The sequence below is a fragment of the Rhinolophus sinicus genome, linkage group LG07, assembly GCF_036562045.2.
Source record: "Rhinolophus sinicus isolate RSC01 linkage group LG07, ASM3656204v1, whole genome shotgun sequence".
Classification (NCBI taxonomy): Eukaryota; Metazoa; Chordata; class Mammalia; order Chiroptera; family Rhinolophidae; genus Rhinolophus; species Rhinolophus sinicus.
Genome location: NC_133757.1, coordinates 42,158,968 through 42,180,127, shown reverse-complemented (window position 1 = coordinate 42,180,127; position 21,160 = coordinate 42,158,968). Strand labels below are relative to the sequence as shown.

General features: G+C 40.2%; 1 non-coding gene across 1 annotated transcript; it reads left to right on the top strand.

Moving 5' to 3' along the window:
• Nucleotides 1-15,646: 15,646 nt before the first annotated feature.
• Nucleotides 15,647-15,753, top strand: LOC141573030 (U6 spliceosomal RNA). Its single transcript, XR_012498614.1, has one exon. It is a non-coding gene; the product is annotated as a U6 spliceosomal RNA (small nuclear RNA).
• Nucleotides 15,754-21,160: the final 5,407 nt, after the last annotated feature.

Below are 21,160 nucleotides of genomic sequence, written 5' to 3'. Positions count from 1 at the left end.
CATCTTTCAAAAACAAAAGCTGTCTAAAAGGTAATGCTTGCTCTTTTGCAGTTGCTAAACTCAAACCACCTTGCTGTGGTTGTTTAGTTAAAGCTTCAATGGCACACAAGCCATGCATGTTGAATGATTTCAGCTCTGCAGTTCTATATTTAGGCACTGACACAGGTATCTATGAAACAAGCCAACAACATTCCGTGTAGAGGAAGGTCATTTCCATGAATACCTTACTGCAGACACTGAGAAATACACTCTTCATATAGGAACCTCATGATGTTGGAACATTCTACTTTTTCCTTCCCATTGTCTGAAGTGAAGTAGGTATGGGATATGTATATTGAATTTCTGACAAAGTTAGGAGCTATAAATTATAGTGAAACATTGTTTGGCAAACTGGCAATACTATAGTATCCTTGAATAACTGGTTTACTCTGGAATTAGTGACGCATACAAGTATAAAAAAATATCTAGAATGATGCCGTGAAATCAGTAACTCTGAACTTGAACCTATCTACGTTTTACATGCAGAATGATCTCAGTTAAGTTGTGTTGCAAAGAGCATTGGAAACACTCTGCACATGCCCCTCTTTGTAAACGAAAACTATGTTCTCAGAAATTAATTTTTCTGCTAAACATTAATAATATACTAAAATGAATGTGCTATATAGGATTTGCTTAAATCTAAGCCTCTTCCTGCAAAATAACTGAACGACTGCAGGTGAAGCTGGTTCTTTGGGCCATCTGGACATTTCACCTGAAGAGTGGCCAGATCAAGTGGGCTGAAGTCCACCTAAGTCAGCTGCCTGGGCCAAACAAATGCTTCTGTTCAATGTAAGCAGAATATATGTTCTCTTTATTGGTTTCTTTAGAAAGCCTGTGCAATGATTAGACCACATAGTTTCGTGTAACAATTTTCAAATGAGAAAAATACATATGAAAGGTGAACACTTTAGATAGTCTTGTTGAGAGTTTTAGGTAGTTTATTTTTCTTAGCTGTAGAGGCGTGCTCTGGGGAAACTAGTCAAGTAGTGTTATCAAGTCTGATAGGCTCACCGAACAGAAAAGAACAATATGAGTTTACATTTCTAGACTTTATTATACTTTTCAAACCACTTGAAACATAGTAATTTTCTCAACCAGCCCACTGGCAGGTAGGGTTGACACTTAATTTAGTGCCCGCCCCGCTCTTGCACACTCTTTTCCATAATAACACAAAACAGAATGAAAACATTCTTCACCCATGTTGAAAAAAGACAGTCATTTGGTTTTCTAAGGCTCTTTTTTTTTCCTTCTCTCATATTTTGAAGGGTGGTGTAGACCAGATTTAAAAACATGGCTCGGGGAAGCAAGAAATCATTCCCCCGAGTGTTTATTAAGTGAATCACAAATTCATTCAGCATGACTGCTTACCCAGAGAAATAAAGGCAAAATGGTAACAAGCTGCTGGCCTCCAAATACCTTCAACTTCAGGCTCTCCCCGGGAAAGGGTCACAAGTGTAATCATTTTCAGCTGTCCCTGCCTCGCTTCCGCTGTCAGTGGAAATATCCAGGCAGGATGAATACACTTTCTGACTAGACTCTGGACTGACCTAGACAGTTTTTTGGAAATTCAGGATATACTTTTCCTGAAGCTTCTTAATTTCTCCCATCCCACCCTGATTGAAAACATCATTTATCCCATTACAGCATGTGGAAAGAAAGGGGAGGGAGAAGCAGACAGGATCTGAATTCAGGATAAAAATTACTTTGTGAGTTCATTATTCTCATCCATAACAGATGACAATTTTCATGTCATTTAGCTGATTCCAGAACAGAATCACCCAGAGAGATATTAAGTATTATTTTTCACACTATTTATCTTAAAGTCTCCAATGAGATATATACACCTACATTTAATAAATGACGGTCCATAGCTTACATGTTTCCTGGAAATGTTTGAATATTTTGTCAAGTCCGGCTAGTCATTATTTCACTAGCCACATGTGAAAGAATTCTCCTCCTTCACTTAAATTGTGGTGGTTCCACCGTCTTCTACTTCCTCCCATGTTTGAAACTGTCTGGAGATCTTAGTTCTAAAGAAATGTGTGGATTTGTAGTTTCTGAAATAACTATTCCTCATTTGTTGGGTGATAGCTACTTTAATGGCATGACTCTCCCATCAGCTCTTAAATAGGCTCAGCCCTCTCTGATTTGGAACTCTCTTTGAAACTCTAAGATGATGTGTTTCAAGAGCAAAAAAAAAGGCAAAAATGTTATAAATATGAGCGGATGCTAGTGTCCCAAAGACTTTCAACAGGCTACACTCCTTGTTGCTGACATCAGCAGTGTGGTTCTTATTATACGGCTGGATGTTAGACTGTGGTACTTTCCAAGCATCGTTTCTACTTTATGTAGAGAACACGGTTCCACGCAGTTTCTGTTGAGTTAATGGATAAGATTTGGAATGATTCTTTCTCTCAGCCATTCTTACAAATTAGCGAGATGACTCTGGTCCACTAACCCATTTCCACGGACGAAGATAAAGTGCAAGAATCTGACTGTCATCCATTGAAACTGAAATTGTCTTTCAGTGGTTCATACACCCAGTAAGGTCCAAATCCACTGAATACATTCGACCTTTCTAAGGCAGTAGCAAAAGGAAAACACAAGCATCACTAACAACAAAGAATCAGAGTATTCAGGGAGACACCAACCAATCTACCCAGCAACAACCTGCTCTCGGTCTGAACTTTGAAGTGAGTGGATCGTTACTTGGATGGGGTAAAGGTACAGAATAAATAGTTCGTCTACTTATAAAGTCTCCTTAAAAATCACTGCTGTTCAGCAAATACTAATCCAGCTGAATCAAGCTCTTGGCTAAGTTCTTTATAGGCTCTTAGAACCTTCATAACAGTTCTGTGAAGTAGGTACTCTTATTGGCCCATTTTACTGACGATAAGAGGAAGGCACAGAGAGGTTAGGTAACTTGCCCAAGGACAACAGAAAGTAAGTGGTGGGGCTAGGACGTGGAAAGTCCTGATTGACTCTAAATCCTCTTAACCATTCTGTTATACTGCCTTGACGGTAGGACAAACCCCTTGCCTCAGCGGTTTAAAACTGAAAAAGTAGCATTGCCACTGAATATTTCACTCTGTCATCTGTGGCTATCCCTTCCCTCTCCCTGGCCTCCTACTTAATAGCTTTCTAATGATACTTAAATTATTAATTTGGCACATCTCCTTTTGTATATTACCTCTTTTTCTTTGCATTTTCATGATGCACTATTTCATATCGGCAATGAACTATCCAGGAGAGGTCTCTGTACGGTAAGGTTGGAAGGACCTTTTGCACTTTGGTTTGCTCGTGAACTTGACACATACTGCCAGGCCTAATGCGGCCTCCTGTCATTTAGAAATCTCAGGTTTGCCAACCCCAAGATTTCTAGGCCCTTCACAAGCATATTTCTTATCTCTTCTTCATATGAGTAAGTTCATGCTTTGAAGCAGAATCTAATTTTGTGATTGTTATGCCCTTTAGGATGATGATAAACAATTTTTACTCTTTGAAAAATGTGTATAATACGGTACTCTTTCTATAAAAAGTATACACACACACACACACACACACACACACACACACAGAGACAAGAATTGGCCTGGACATTGTCTAGAAGGTTAAACAAGAAATTGAAAGTAGCAGTTACTTCTGGTGTTGATAATGAAAAATGGTAATTAAGCAGATGAGGGATGGAGTGACAGGGAGACTTTTTACTCGCCGCCCTTTCTTACTTTTTGATGTCTGAATCATGGGAACTCACTGACTACTCAAAAAGAAGTTGAAGGAAAAAAAAAAAGGTCTTAACTTTTACCTTGAAGGCAATCAGTGGCTGCTACATCACCACAAGATCAGTCACCCACGAGTTATGTTAGTCTAGAGGCAGAGTTTCACAGGCAGTGAGTGGTAGTTGAAAGCCTAGAAAGAGAGGTTTCACTTACTGTGCACACAGTCCATGTCACACCAGTAAGGGTGTAGAAAGCTAAGGGAACGAGAGAGCAAACTTTACCAAATTGTGTAGCATATTAACAGGTTCTCAAACCACAAAACAAGGGAGACTGCTGCAGGGCTTCTCAGGGCCCTTCATGTGCCACTGCACGCTGAGATCTCCCAAGAGGGGGTGGGCAGTGCTTCCTCACCAATACAACGTGACCGGGAGTAACATCTCCTTTCAAAAAAAGACATCCAGTGCATTCAATTCAAGGAAGAGTGAGTGACTATCTGTGCCAGGTGCTCTGGGGGCTGTGGGCCTACAGAAAGGAGGAAGGGGACTGATAAGTGGAATAAAAGTGTGCCTCCTGCAGCAGAGGGAGGATCTAAGCTGTCACAAAGGGCTGTTTCTAATTCAACAGATGACGTGGCCTCCTTTGATTTTTAAAGTGCATGTTCTGAGCTGTGTGGCTCCTTCCATGTTGTCAGTGCCCCATAGCCACCTCTGAATGGAACTGAAGAGTAGTTCAGGCATTTGACAAAAGCAGCACTCAACACCATTCACAGCAGGACAATGTCAGTGAACAGGAACGGGATCCATGGCACGGATGATGTAGGGCATTCTCATCTATGTAAATGGGGAACTTCACTCCCACGTTTTGCCTGAAGGCCAGAGGGACCAGGCCGTCCCTGCTAACGTGCACCGTGACTGGAACTTGGGGGGCCCCTGTGTGCATCGTGGATGTCTTCTGTGTCTATAATGAATCTGCACTCAGGGTTCACTTTACCGGCAGGGAGGAGCTGGGAGTCAGAGAAATGCTCTGGAAGAGAACCTTTAAATTGACACATGCCTTGAAAATAATAAATAAAGACCCCTTTGAGGTTTAATAAAGCATTTTTACATATGTCATTGCCTCTCACAAAGTCCTCATCACAATCCAGAGAGTGAAGGACATGCTCATATCTCCATATTACAGAAAACAAAACAAAAACTCAGAGAGCTTTATTAACCTGCCCTTGGTCACACAGCCAGCATGCGATAATGCTAGGAATCGAATCTACCTATTCTGGTGCCAAACGTCACGTGTCAGTACATCTCCGTTTCAGGGGTGGAATTGCTGCTCCACCAGGGATTTATGCCACAATCTCACTAGTCATTATGAGGTAGTATTATTAATTCAAAACGACCTCCTTCCTCGCTTTGTCACACATATCTTGGTTCATATCCTGGGAGATGTAGTTACTGTAGCTTCATCTTGTGCTTATAGACGCACCTTGTTTGAAATCCCTTAAAAGAGGCTATTAAAACATATTGAAGGAGGGCAGGATAGTTGTTGGGGCTCTCTGGGTGGGATTCCTGCACTGAGTGAGCTGAAGGCCTGGATTTCTTTAACACAATCGTTGTCAAACACTGGCGTCCACAACTGCACCTGAGCAAATGTCAAAAATGCAGATTGCCAGCTCCATCATCGGAGATGTCAATTCACTCTGTCTGGGGAAAAGCCTGAGAATCTGAATTTTTCACAAGTCTTTTAGGTAATACTGTTGCCCACAGTTCTTCAATTTTAGGATCCTGCAGGGATATCAGAGTAAGTCCAGTGTTTTAAATAATTATTCATCTTGCTCATCAGTAACTCTTTGAATTTGTTTAATTGCATAATAATACAAAATCAGTGAGTGGTTTAACCCAATCAGCATTCAATTCAACTCTGCAAACATCTCTTGGTTACTTCACACAAGGCGCTGTGTGAGGCTATGGGTTATTGAAACATGACCTCTGCTCTCCTCAAACTTATTAAAAGAGATGGATGTGTACACAAATCACATAATCCAGTGATTTAAAATGCAGAATTATTAAGGTATTCTTAAAGCACACAAAAGAAAGAACTCATCCTGCCTGGACACCTGGGAATGCTCCCACAGGAGGTAATATTTAAGCTGAACCTGTTTCAACAGGTATGAGTGGAGAAAGGGCATTTTAGCAGGAGGGACCATCATGAGCAAAGATAAGGAAATAGGAACATATAGGTATGTCCTTGGAGCCCCAAGAAGACAGTGTATAAGTAGAATATAGTACGAGTAAGTCATTAAAATTGTTTTCCTTTTCATGGTCTTTTACAATATTTCATTTAATCCTTTCATTGGAGAATCATTCCTATTTTAAAGATGAAAATACTACAAGTGACTTGTTAATGAAAAACAAAAGTCCACAAGACCTACAAAATATTAATTTTTGGTGGCGGGGGGGCGGGATAATGGGATCATAGAACGCTGTTGCTGCTCTTGTCAATGTATGAGTATTAATGGCTGATAAAACCACGTACTGTAGGAAAAGAAGCATATGGAAACAGACTATGCTCAAGTGCAAAATTCTATGTAAATTCGTGGCCTTCTTTTAAAATGCACATGTACTTTCCAGTTCTGTGAGTCAGCACTCCCACCACCTGCTCTCATTGTGCAGATCTGTGCTCAGGTTTGGGTCTCTCTTACTTTTTTCCACTAACGGACACCAAGCTCCTTTGGGAGGTCGCTGATTCCACGTTTTGGAGTCAGGGAAAAATCAGGATGGGTCTGAAACAGCTGGTGCTGCCAGACAGAATGCGTACTTCTACAAAATGTCAGAGACAACGTTCAAAGCACAAAACAGCTAACTTACAGAGGCTTCTCTTACCCAAGTTGAGCACTACAAAATAAAATAAATTACATTAATGTTTAATCAAAATAGGTTGCAACTAGCTAGGTAAAAATATTGTTTCTCATGATTCACAAAAGACAGAATTGATATAAAGTGTGTACAAATGTAACTGTAATACAAAGGGGGTTAATGTGATAGACTATATTTAATGTTATTGATTTTTTTAAATTAAGGGAATATAGTTATGAATGAATATTTTGTCTCTTCTCTTAAAAAAAAAGCAGTCCATATTTCATAGTTCAGTACCTTTTCCTCTCTGTATTATCAGGGAACAATAAAGCGTGGAAATTGAGGGTAATTTTGAGGAAAGTAGGTGCTGTAAGCAGAATAAGAAAGACCAATCAGAACTGGGTAAAGAGGGTACCCTCGTTCATCAACACCTGTGGTCTCACACACTAATCACCTGGAAGGGGTCTGTCACAGTACGTTCCAAAAGGATGAATTTGCCTCATTTTGTAGAAAAGAGCAAAGATCAGACAGACTTTATCCCTCTTCTCTTTGGAGATGAATTGTCCTGACCAGTGATTCCCAAACTTTTCATTTCATGGCACATGTAGAAAGTGATAACATTTATCTAATGACACTTTAATTCGTGGCACACTAGAAAGCTGTGCTTGGTGTCACCTTCGCTTCCCCCTCTTCTCCCTCCCCCAGGGCTCCTGAACACGCCAGGCTCCACGCAGCTCAGGGCATGGAGATCTTTGTCTTGGCACCCCTGTAATTCATGTATAACAGTAAGGATGGCACAGTATGCTGGTTGCCCAATTCTGCTCTAGATGGCCCCCATGAGTATAATAAAATACCAATCAGGTTTATATTAAATAAAATACCAGTAAGGTTTATATTAGTTTCCAGTAATGCTAATTGGCCAAATCAATATATCAAAATGGTAAGACAATGTGTTAGGTACTTCCAGCTATGCCCAATTGAAGAACAAATCATTTTCAGAAAAGCGCTAAGTTTGAAAATTTTAAATCTCGATGAAAGACAAAAAATTAAAACTCCTATGATGTAACAAGTGAAATGCTGTTATAGAGAGGAACTGTGCTAAATCACCAGAGAATGAAAACTAGTTTAGATACTGCAACAAGTCAAAACGTTAATTATTTTATTTCCCAGATACCACAACCTAAACTGGTTGTTTCCTTTGGTCAGATGAGATATAAAAATACTAAAATTACTGACACCTTAGGAAGGCAAACATGGGAAGAAATGCAAATAAAAATAATGGTATTTACATCTAAGGTATTAACAATTAGGGAACTAGTTCTTATTTCAGTGTACAAATCAGTGTTTTATTATTTATATAGTATACGTTTCCTCTTTTTACATGTTTAAATACTAAAGCTAATTTATTATGGTAGGGCTGTGGTTTTAGTCAAGTGTTTAGATTTGCATTAGCGATCAATATTTAAATATTTGGGAAATAATTAATATGATAGATCCTTATGTTTTAATTTTTTAGATATTTAAAGGCATGCTGATTGTTTAATAATTAAAGAAATGCTAATTATTTGATAAATTTATAAGAATACTAAGCTGGATATTAAACAAAGCACAAAAAGTAATGATCTCACAGGATACTCAAATATTAAAGAATAATTTATCAATGGTTACTGTGATAGAGTTCTCTTAATTTAATGAGCATACATTAAATGTATCTATCTATTATTGAGATATAATTAACATACAACCTTGTATTAGTTTTTTAAGTGTACAATATAATTATTTGATATATTTATATATTGCCAAATGACCACCACGATAAGTTTAGTTAACATCAACCACTACACGTAGTTACAAATATTTTTGTGTGTGATGAGAACTTTTAAGATCTACTCTCTTAGCAACTTTCAGATACACATACAGTGTTATTAACTATAGTCGCCATGCTGTACATTGCATCTCCAGGACTTATTCATGCTTATAATTGGACATTTGTACCTTTTGACCACCTTCACGATTTCACCCATCCCTCCACCAATTTGTTCTCTGTGTCTATACATTTGGGGTTCTTTTGTGCTTTGTTTGTTTTTTATATTCCACATATAAGTGAGATCATACAGTATTTAACATTGTCTATTTACCTTACTTCACTTAGGTTCATTGATGTAGTCTTTTTATAGCTAAATATTTCCATACATTACTTTCCGATGAAAAACTTAAAAATGCAAGTTAACTACAACCCCATCCCCTTCTGCCCCACCCCAATCCCTAAGACACTATAGGCTCCTCACAAATACAAGACAGAGGAGTGAATGAATACAGTTTCCTCAGGTGCAGAGCTGGGGCCTGTGGGTGTTCTGACCCCACGCTCCGTATTTTTTTCCACATCCCATGGCATGGCGTGACAGATGTACATGTGACTGGATAGGTGTAGGGGACTTGCTCATGGAAAGCCTTAACAATCCTGCTAATTTGACACTGGCAGTGGGATATGGTAGAAGACATACTGGGAAAGAGATGTAGCTTATTGTCTTAGATCTGCCAGTAGCCATTGTGTGACTGGGGGCGATTTCAACTTCCTTATGCGTCACTTTCCTCACCCGTTTAATGCAGAGTTTAGAATTGCATTTTTAAATGTCTGTTCCAGTTTTTTTAGTCTATGAAATATTGTGAAGGACACTGATTTGCTTCAGGAATAGAGGGAGCCTTAGTAAATGCTAAGGAATCTATCTTTAGCATTTCCTAATAGGAACACAAGTACCCTCGAGATTGTCCAAGGTCTCATAGTCTTTTGTCCTCTTCAGGTTCTCAGACATTAAGTGAAGTCTTTGATATTGTCTTGGTGTTCCTCCCATTCTCTTTGCTTTTGTGGGTTACTCTTTTAATCATCATTTCGTTGGGCTTTTGGAAGGCAGGGGAAATGTTTGGGTCAGGCAGCCATTTTGAACTGGTACCTCATCATTTGATTTTTGAGTAGCTTTGCCTTACCAGGGCCTGGGGCCTTACTTCCTTTTCCTGTCAGAGGCACTCCGATGGAATAGTTAAAGTAAGAGTCTAAATAAATGGATAAGGCTAAGTTTTATTTATTTGCATTTTGACAATTGGGTTCTTTAAAATACAGAGTGCACTATCAGCCCTGTTTCACATGTTACCCGCTAGTGTGTTTTTTGTTGTTGTTGCTTTTTGTTTGTTTGTTTTGTTTTTAATATTCCCATCCTTCCATTTTAGAACAAGCTGGGAAAAGATGGAGTATACCAAATTTTAGAGGCAGTAGGAAAATTGCCATAATTAGGCTTTGGTTTACATCAGTGGTTCTCAAATATTAGCATGCATCAGAACCATCTGGAGGGTTTGTTAAAACAGACTACTGGGCCCCAACCTCAGAGTTTCTGGTTTAATAGGTCTGGAGTGGAGCCTGAGAACTTTAATTTCTAGCAAGTTTCCAGGTGATGCCAAAGATGCTGGTCCAGGGACCACATTTTGAGAGTCTCAGATCTGTATGAAATACAAGGTTGAGGTGTTGAGAGTAGATGAATAATTTATTCATTTAATAAATAGTTCTTGAATACCTATTCTGTGTCAAGCATTGTTATGAGCACACAGGGACATGGTAATGAGCGAAAGAAATGTGGTTTCTGTCCTCGACAACCTTTTTGGATGGAGTTTTCCAGTTTTTAACTACAGGTTTTGATTAGAAGTCTGCTCAGCACAGAAAGTCTCTTCCTAGTGCTATACCATATCACGTTCATTTCCTTCTTTGTGCATCACGGCAGTTCTCCAAAGGATCGAAGTCTTGCTTACAAATGGACTCAGTTTCTCTCTCTCTTCTCCACCCCAGCCCTTAATCATCATCCCCCCCTCATTTTTACTGTAGCAGTTAGGAGTTCCTAACATATCATTTACCCTTTATTTTACACTGTTCTAGGTTTCTATCTACTTCATCTGTGCCCTCACTGTTGGGAGCAACTATAAGGCAATGGGCAACATGTTATTGTGTTTCCCAGTCTTATTTTACTGTAAAACCCGGTATCATATCATATCATATCATATCATATCATATCATATCATATCATATCATGCTGGGTCTTATATTAATTTTTGCTCTAAAACACGCTGATTGTCTGGCTAGGTCTTATTTTTGGGGAAACACGGTATATTTCTTTGCAACTCCAATCCTCAGCTCATCCTTGAACATCCTAGGAGCTAAACGCGAGCTTGTTGATCGACCAACTTGGAATCCCAACATCCCTTGTGGAGGTGGTGGAGTAGAAAGAAAATCACCATCAACAACAAGCAGTCAGACCACACAGTCAGACAGTGTTTGTGGTGGCTGGGGTGGAGTAAAGGGATCGGAGACCAGGAAAAAAATGAGTGTTTGGTTTAGGATTTTGCTAACTGAGAAAGAGCCAAAAGTGGTTAATTTTCCTTTCAGGACAGAGTTCACCTTCTAAACAGGGTTTATATAGAAAAAAAATGTAATGTGGTCAGAACAAACTGGAGAATAAGTTATGGAATCAAACGGCCATTAGTGTTTTCTAGTATATCTCAATTCTGCTAAAAATTAGTTCTGAGCCAGTTATAATTGAATAAATTGGTCTGAGATCACATTTTTATTACAGAGGGATTAATTAGAAATTAACTGCCATAATCTGGTCCAAATATATTAAGATAGTAATGAAGCCCTGTTAATCCTGAAATAGATAATTACATAGAAATAGAAGAACAGTGCTTTAAAGCTGGAAGAATTTTTTGGATCATCAAAGAATAACAATATCAAATAGTAGTTAATTGTGTGGGCTCTGGACCTGGTCTCATCCACGTCCAGAATATTTACTCTGCCACCTACTGTAGCATGTGACCTTGGGAAAGTTTCTTCATCTTTCTGAGTTTCCTTATGTGTACAGAAGAAGAGATTTAAAAAATGTTACCTAGTAAAAGAATTAATGGGAGAAATAAAAGGTAGCATAATGTATATGAAGTGCCAGTACAATGCCTAGCACATAGTAATAGCTCAAGGTAACAGTTAAATGGTAGTTATTATTTTACAGATGAAGAAACTGAGGCTCAGGGCAATGGAAGTAATGTAGGGACAGGGCCAAGACAAGAATTTAGAACTTCTGAATTCCAACCCAACGCTATTCAAGGTAATTTACCATTCATCACTCACTCTATACTTTAGATCTTTCTAATATATAATTTGTGAAAGCTGGGATAGTGAACTGAGCTAGAACACATTTTTTCTACTTTCTGTGAAAATTGGGTTTCAAGTTGAATATACCTGTATATAACCTACTTTTGAAAAGGGCTATTTTCAAGCTCTTCAATAGATAGTAGCATTTTAAAAATCAAACATTATTTGTGAACAGTTAAAAGTCATACTTAACTGTTTAATTGAAAGGCCTTGTTCTCCACAACACTAATTTGAGTGTTGACTGTATCGATCTGAGTTGTGGCTACTCAATAAAAATTGATGCTTTCTAGTCACAGAGCCTATCAATACAGGAAATCGCCACTCTAAGATATCCCTAATAGGAATAGTTGTCTCTTGTGAATAATTTCAGTGAAATCAAAGTCATTACACCTAACACATCTAGTTCTGTATTAACACTTATGATGGTCTAAATGTCTCTCAAGCTCTCAAATAATCTTAAACGCAGCATTTGCATGGCACTTAACATATTCCAGAAGTTGCAGCCATCACTGGTCAACCTGAGAGTTCCTCCTCCTTTTGGGCAATAGAGCATGAGGAATTTATGGTTTGTTTACCTTTCTGTATAAGCACCATCAGATTCCAGGTAGGTGACCTAGCCCAGATGGGAGCTAGTTGCCATTTGATTTTAGAGAATGATTCTGCAGAGATTGTGCCCAAGAGGAAGCCTTAATCTAATAAAAGAGAAATAGAAAGCTGGATGAATTTTTTCAATGATAATATGATTCCAGACAAAAAATGTATTAGCCAGGATGAGTTGGCTTGTAAGAGACAACAACCCATTCAAGAAAAAAAAGGGGAAATGTATTGGCTCATAAACCCATATGAAGATGAAATGGGGCTGGCTGAAATCAAGGACGAGAGGGCTATTGACTTTGTCCATTCATTCTCACACCAGCTTTTCCACAAGGCAGGAGACCCATCTGCCACCAGCCATGAGTTCATATCTTTCTCAGAACCTCTTTTCTCTCTTCACCCCGTTCCAATTGAAATAACCTAGGGAAGGACTCTGAAAAGCTTGCATTAAGCCACATGCCCACCACGGACAATTGTCATGGCCAGGTAGCCATGAGGTTGCTCATGGTGTGAGGTAGCCATGAACAGGGGTACCTTTCTGAGTAGTACGTGAAATCTGCCCACCACTGCTAACATTTGTTGAATGCTTTCTTTGTACCAGGCCCATGCACTCTCTCATTTACTTCTAAGGTAAGGGTCATGAATACAAAAGGTATCAGGTGTCTGTTGGGACACACCGAATTTTTGTGAGGGGCACAAGGAAGCCTGGCCTGGGAGAAGAAAAGGGAACCTTAAGTCACCAACGAAAATGAAAAGCTGGACCCCCACAGCAGGTACCTCCTCCTCTATTCCTGAATCAACAGGAACAAGCATGAACTCCAAAGGCAGTTGCCTTCACCACCACTCCAAGCCCCAAACACCATTCTGAACTGGGGTGAATTCAGGTTTTAAGGGGTCTGAAGCTGATATAAGTTGGTTGGGGGGGTAGGGTTCCCTCTTTTTATGAAAAAGAATACCAAAACAGTTTACTTCTGCAAATTTTGCAACAACCTATCACCATGTGAACACACTGCTGTTGTCCCTTTGCTGTGTCCCTCTAAGAGAGGAACCTTGAAGTATAAGCTTTATTAGCTTTATAAGCTTCATGACAAACCTGCCTCTGGTAACATTTATCACCGCAAACTGCAATTGGACCCAGGATTTAAATGGACATCTATGGTCAAACACTCATTATTTTCCTAAAACATGACCCAGTAGGACCCCTCCCCACTGGCCTTGTCTTTTGAGAACTTCTACAAATTCAGGCTCTTTACTAAGTTAGATTGTCTTTCTACCTCAATTAATTCAAATCCTGGAAATGCATCATTTTTATAATTATCTGAGACTGACTCCCACCCATCCCACAAATGATTTTTCTTTCTTTAACAAAATGTTGTCACTGACCAAGGAGAAATGGGCTTGAGAACACCACTTATTCCAAGGCAAACTCTTTGGCCTCAGTGTCATGAGTTTGAACCTGACGTCCCCAGCCACAGCACTGCTGAAACTGATAGTCTAGTCATGTAGGGGATTTTCCTGACTCCGTGTATGTCTTTCCATGGCTGTTTATTTGTACTGCTGTCTGCTTTGGTTTGGGACATTGACCTTATAAGCTGTTTCCCCAGCCTAAGCCTGTATCCAGTAAACCAGGAGTCTCTCTCTGTGCTCCTCACGGCCAACTGGAAGGAACTGGCTCTTGTTCACGCTGTTTAATGAGAAAGAGAGAGAGAGAGAGAGAGAGAGAGAGAGAGAGAGAGAAGAAGGAGGAGGGAGAGAGAGGGAGAGGGAGAGGTCTTTTAAAATCAATGCCAAGCCAGCTGCGCCTCTGGACAGCTGAATCACAGACTATCAGGCAGTTCAGTTGGAAGGCACGCTGTACATGCTAACGCTTGTGTTCCGGCTAGAGTGGAGGATAGTTAAATAAAAAGGGAGGGGGCATAAGAAAAGAAAGCCACAATTTAATCTCGGATAGCACTTCATTCTGAGACTCCCTGTGATCAGAGGTGAATGACAAGAAGCTGGTTCCCCTACAGATGAAACTCAATCCTCATGTGGTTAGTCAAGAATCTCTTAAAGACATTTGCGCATTGCTATTTGGTTTTTTTAAATACATAAATTACAGTAATTGCTAGAAGATGCTGGCTGCCGCCTCCTTATTGGAACTGGCTAAAGGTTGTCTTAAAATGTCGACCACTGAGTCACAAATTCATAATCAGCTGTGTCGTGGCTGGATTTGGCAGCCCCACGAGGTACAAGAAGGTCATTATTACAGAACTAGTTGGAGTGATGGTTAATAGGTCTAAATTTTGTCTTAAATGAAAAAATAACCTATGAAGGATGGAAAGGAAGGCTTGAAAGGACCCTAAGGAACACAGATATGAGCATAGTGCACCACCACTATCATGGGCAGGGAACTCAGTCCAAGTGGAATAATATGTGCCCACTGGCAGTGGGGTTTACTCATAGGAATCACCGGCTCATTGTATTTGTGACACAAGGACAATCTTCATGGGCTCTATCAACTGCCTGCTGTCACCCTTTAGTTCTATGGCTAGTGAGAGGCCTGTGTGTTCTTGTTGTCTGCCCAAGGTCTAAGTAACCGCCAGGTCTGCTCTTTCCACTTTTACGCACAGAGTATGGAGTGTTTCAGGAGAAAGCCACAGGGCCATGTTGATGGAGTCTCTGTAAATCCACACTCTCAAGACTCGGCTGGGCCCAAGGGTGGGCAGTGGTTGTTTTTTTTTTTTTAATTCATTTCTTCTTACTGCTGTCTTGTTCTCACCAAGTTGTTCCCCTCTTCTAGACATAGACTAGATAGATAAAGGTTTTTTGTTTTTTTGGTGTGTGTGTGTGTGTGTGTGTGTGTGTGTGTGTGTGTGAAATGAGGAAATAAGCACCAGGGCCTTCTCTCTGCTGATGACCTGGGCACTCTCTTACTTGAGGTCTCTGATGCCATCTTCCCTCTTTCTTCTCCCCAGTTCCAGATCTCATTTTGCTCTAGGTTAGTGGTTCTCCACCCTGGCTGCACTAGAACCACCTGGGGTGCTTTAAAAAGTACAGATACCAGAGCCCATCCTGTCTGCAAATTCTAGATTTAGATCATCTAGAGCAGGGGTGTCCAAACTTTTTTCGACGTTTTTTACCGAGGGCCATATGCGGTAAAATACACAAACAGCCGGGCCACTCACTCAAGGTAAAGTACGTATTGCCTCACCTGGTTTATTTAAGTAAACTGAATATATTTTTGGAATTTGCTGCGGGCCAATTAACAATGGATTGCGGTGCTTGCTCCAGCAGCACATATACTAAAATTGGGACAATACAGAGAAGATTAGCATGGCCCCTGTGCAAGGATGACATGCAAAAATGGATTGTGGGCCGCAGTTGGCCCGCGGGCCACCATTTGGACACCCCTTATCTAGAGTGTGGCCCTAAAAGGGTCATCAGTACTGTATTATTTTTAGAGCTCCCCATGTGATTCTGATGTGAAACGACTGGCCACCATAATCTTCTATTTTACATGCAAAGGAATAAGCAAATTACTGATACTTTTATCTAACAAATTTGTGCGTTGACCACAAAGTGGTAGAATTTAAGAAATGGAAGAGATCTGAACAAGTTATAGCAGTTAAACTTCATGATCAGATCTCTTTCACTTCTTAGAGTATTTGTTCACTGCTCCACCCAAGCCTTTGGCTACTTAGCAAAGATGGATACTATCCGACACTAGCATCTTCTGGGGCTTACCTCTTTTTGAGAAGACAATTTTTAAAATGACATATATTGTCAGCAGTCATTCTGGTTCAAGCCCACGATGAATTTTGACTCTCTTCACTGTAACCTGTGTGAAGCAGGTTGTTGTAAAAGAGAAGTAAACAAAACTTGCTCACTAACTCACTTTCTTTAGTTTGATAAAAGAAGGCCAGTTCCATATAATCAAAAAAGTTCAGAATCAGAGAAATCATCTACGTAGAGGCATATAGAGTTTCAAAGATGGCTTTGAAGTCAGACTTTTTTGCTGGCCACATGGCTTGGACTTCTAATTTAACTCTTCTGTACCTTGGCTTTCACAATTGTAAGTTGAAGATAGTAATTGTCCTTCATAGAGTGCCTTAATTACAGAAATAAGTGACTTATTATGTGTAAAGCACCTAGAACAGTGTTGGCACATGCTAAGCGCTCAATAAATCTTTATTGCCACTTTGTGACCAACGTCAAATTCAGCTCACTGACTTGTTTTATCTGGCCCACAAAATGAGTATAATTTTAACATCTGAATGCCCTTTGTAAGGTCATATATGTTCTAGCTTATTTCAGGCCCCCCCTCTCCCTATTGGTTCATAACTGGCCACTGTGATATGTTACCTGCTTGGCCCTGAGTCTAGAATGCAGACTTACTAGGGCGTAAATTGTCAGTGTCATGTTTCAATCCTGACTCATCAGTGCTTAGCAGATAGAGAGGCTTCCTCAGTATTTTTGGGATGAACAAATGAGTTTGCAGACACCAAATACATCCTTTTTATAATATCCTCTAAAAGGGTGGTCCAGCTTTGGCATCAACATCTCTATGACACTACCTCCCATTCTGTGGTTGGACATTTCTGCTTATTGGGAGTTTACATGTACATGGAGACCAAGTCTTCTCTCCTGAGTAGGTTTTTAATTCTCATTCACTCCTCTGGTATTTTAAAACTAGAGGGCACATTGGAGAAAATCTAGTCCAATCCTCTTACTTGACAGAGAAAGAGGTTGATAACCAGGGAGGCCCAGTGACTCTCAGGACATCATGGGCCGTTGTTGTGATCCCAGCCTGTGAGTACACACTACCCTCGGGAGCAGCAGGCACCTTTGTAGTGTGATTTGGGAATCTCTAGTGCTTTGAAATATCAGGTCCTCTGACAATCACTCAACCATCAAAGCTTCAGTCCTTTGAATCCTGAAGATCTTTTCAAAATATCGGATAATCTTATCTTAAAATGCCCTCATGAGTTCCTTCCTTTATCAACCAACACCTCAGTTGTTAATTAATCCTTTGGTAAGGATGAAGATGAATGAGAAGAATGGGGCACAGAATAGGTCCTGAGGGGAGAGACACATGTTTAGAGGATGGGGCTCAGGAGGGAGAACAGAAGAGGAGGGACATTGGAGCCAATCCTCCTTTACTTCACAGGAAGGCCAGACACTGCCCAGATCCACATGTGGCCTGATTAGGATATTGCTCAATGTCCCCTGGAGAAGGGATGGGGGTGGGGGATACACAGTGGCTAATTTAATATAATCAACATGCAATAGACTCCTTCACCATTAAAGGAAAAAAGAAAGAAGAAGAAGAAAGCATCCATTAGTATACTTTCTAGAATCTCAATCCGAGCTGGAAATGGTTTTAGGGAAACTGACATGATGCAAGTCCAGCTCAGCTGAAATCACCCTCATTCCCTGGCTTCCCATCAAACAATAGAAATCTTTCATCAGGGATATTTCATTTCTCTCTCTTTTTCTTTCTCCCCCTTTCTTTCTGGAGTACTGACTCTTAAAACCTTTTGATCATGGTCTCTTTGAGGCTCTGGGGAAAGTTATAAATCCTCTCCCAGAAAAAATGCACATACATGGAGAATTTTGCATACAACCTCAGGCAATATCCTCGTCCCTCCTAAAACCAGCACTCATGGACCCAAGTTAGGAATCCTGTCTTCATGGCTGTATCTTCAGTGACTGGTACATAGTAGGATCTCAGTCCATTCTTGAGGGAGGGAGGAAGAGAGGGAGAGAGGGAGAGAAGGAGATGGGGGGAGAAGAAAGAAGGGAGGGAGGGAAGAAGGAAGGAAAAAAGGAAGAGGGAAAGCAGAGGAAGGGAGGAAGGAATGAAGGACAGGGAGGGAAATATCCATGGAGTTCTCCAGAATTTTTTAAAACTTCTAATTCAATAGTGGGGGAATAAGTGAGAAGTATGAGCTAGATTTACTTCACAGGTTGTCCTCTTGTATGTTAGTATGGTCAGCCATCAGTAACACGAGGCTAGCCATTGATCTATAGTTGATTGTTTTCTACAACATTCATATCCTTGGAAAAATAGTTATGGTGTTGGGCTTGTTTAATAACCTGGGGAAAACAGTTATGATCTTGGGCCTGTTTACGATCTGTCAAAAGAAAGAAAAATTAGCTGACGTAATTAAGGAATTGACCAATAGGATAAAAGATATTGGAGAATTCAGAGATGTTTGGCTAGTGGAGATTTCAGCAGCAACCTTGCCTTTTCCTTCTTCCATCCTGCTTCTGCCTGGGAGCAGATGAAGATAAGAGGAGACTCTTCAAGATAAAGGTCATATGGTAGGTAGGCACCCAGAGGGAGGGTATGGCTGGTACGTGGCAGAATTTCTCTAATCGTAATAGGAGTTGGTACGTTGGTGTGCAGGCTTCACACACTCATCTCCATTCGCTTCTTTAGCATAAGGCTATTGGTGTTATCCTTCCAGCGTCCATTCATACTATATCAGTAACAACACAATGGTTTTTACTTTAGGGAATGACTACATTCAAACTCTAAATTCTAGGTCCACGTGGTTATGGTCATCTGACTCATCCCTCTATCTCTAGAGATAACATGTAGGCCAGATCTGGCCAATCCATGTATTGCAACCTTTCAGTCACAATAATTGACTTTCAGGAGCTAGGAGACTTAAGACCAGCCAATGACAGTCAATTCTGGGATGCTTGTAGGAATTATTGGAAAGAGAGGCTCTCTTTGACTGGAAGCCAAGAGGGTATAAACCTGGATCTGCTGGAGGCCATGAAAGGAAAAGGCAGGTGTGTTCATGGAGCCAAGATAGAGCAAAGTAGAGCAGACATAGGGAGCAACCAGGTCCTGAAGGCTCTTTGAACCCTTGTATCCACTTTCCCTGAAGTTTTCCAGATCCTTTTCTGTTTGGTAAATGTTTGATCTTAAGCCCCTTTGAATTGGGTTTCTGTTCTTAGGAATAAAAAAGTCCTGTCTGCTATTTCTCTTTTCTGGCTTCTCATTTTTTAGTAAGAGTCTATCACTGTGGCTCTGACTTTTGTAGGTTTCCCCCTCCCTCTCCCTATTTTATTACGTTAATGTTATTTCCTTGGTGTCTTTAATGAAGCTGTTTTCCATTATGGTGTATGAGTAGGAAGGAGGTATTCAGGGAATGACTATGCCCAGAGCGAGGTCTCCTGCTGGACCATCAGCTGGGTCACCGTCCCCGGAGCTTGAGGTGTTCAGGAATCCAGAAGACTCCATGGAAGGTAGGAAGGGAGCAGGGTCCTCTATCCAAAGATATTAGTATGTAGAACTTCATGTGAGGAGATTAGCACCTGTATTAACCCACACTGAGCAGCCTATCAACCTGGTAACCCAGCATAAGATGTGCCATTGACAGCACAGTTGAAAAATGAAACAGCTGAGTGTGCTTAAGAAAAATTCTAGAGGCATGTAGCAGTTTTTCAGAGCAGAAATACTACATTATCAAAACAGCTCTTAGAATAAAGGAAAAATAAGTAAATAAATAAGATAATTATGAGCTATTAAATAAATTAAATTTAGTGTATTATGCTTAAGAAAGCAAAGCATGCACAATATATTTTAAAGGACTATTTTTATCTACTCTAGTCCTGCAAATTTTTCAAAAGATATGGTATGGAAAGGAATAAAGTTTGAGTATCGGGAAAATGTGCTTATGTGCGACACCTGTTTCCCCGATGATGCCTGATAAATGGGACAGTACTGCATTAGACATAGTCCCACCCAAACACGAGTTCTTTAAAAGGTCTCTTTGTAAGTTTATTCTAAATGATCGTAGGAGAGTGTTTTTCACATTTGAAAGTAAAAGTTATATCTAAATACAATCTCAAGTGCAGAAAAAGGACAGCCCCAGGGTCACCAGTAGCCTGGAAACCAAATGCTAATAACCAGTGACCAGGATAACAGTGAGGCGTCTAGTACTAGTTGCTCCAGACTATGTCTTTTCTATCTCTGCCAAACCACCCCTTTCCTAGCTAGGCCTTATAAAAACAGTGCCCCCAAACCTCAAACCCCAGAAAAGTGGTCCTCTGAGAAGTGTCGAGAGAGCAGGACACCTCACTTCATCCTCTGATACAGCTAGGTAAAGACCCATTAGCTCTATTGAAGAATAAAGAAATTAAGAAACCCGTAGATCTAGTCAGGGGGGAAAGCCCCGTGGAGACTCAGAAATCCCTGGCTTCGACAAATAAACTCACTGCCTCTCATCAAGTCCTGCAGCCAACCAAGTGGTGACAGATTGAAGCCTTTAAACGCTTCAAGGCAGAGGTCATGTCAACCAGCACCACCTAGTGGAAGAGAAGGATTAATCAACTCGTGATCTTTTCTTTGATTAATTTTTATTAAATTTATTGGGGTGGCATTAGTAAAATTCTATAGGTTTCAATTATATATTTCTATAATACATCACCTATATGTTGCACTGTGTATTCGCCACCCAGAGTCAGTTCTCCTTCCATCACTGTATATGTGACCCCCTTTTCCCTCTTCTACCACAATGTTTCTTCAACACTCTTGCAAGGTTGCTTTTTTACTCAACAGTTGACTTGTGAGAGCTGACTCTGCATCAGGTGCCTATGCTGGAGAAGTTGGAAGGTTACAAGGTGTAGAAATGGAAATGCCAAGAGCTGAAAATATTCTGGTCTATGGAATGCTCCAGAAATATGGGGAATGAGAACTGAAATGGTTTAACGTCATCAGACATTATTGGGATTTAAACTTATAATATTAGGAGGCATATATTCTGAAGAGTCCAAGG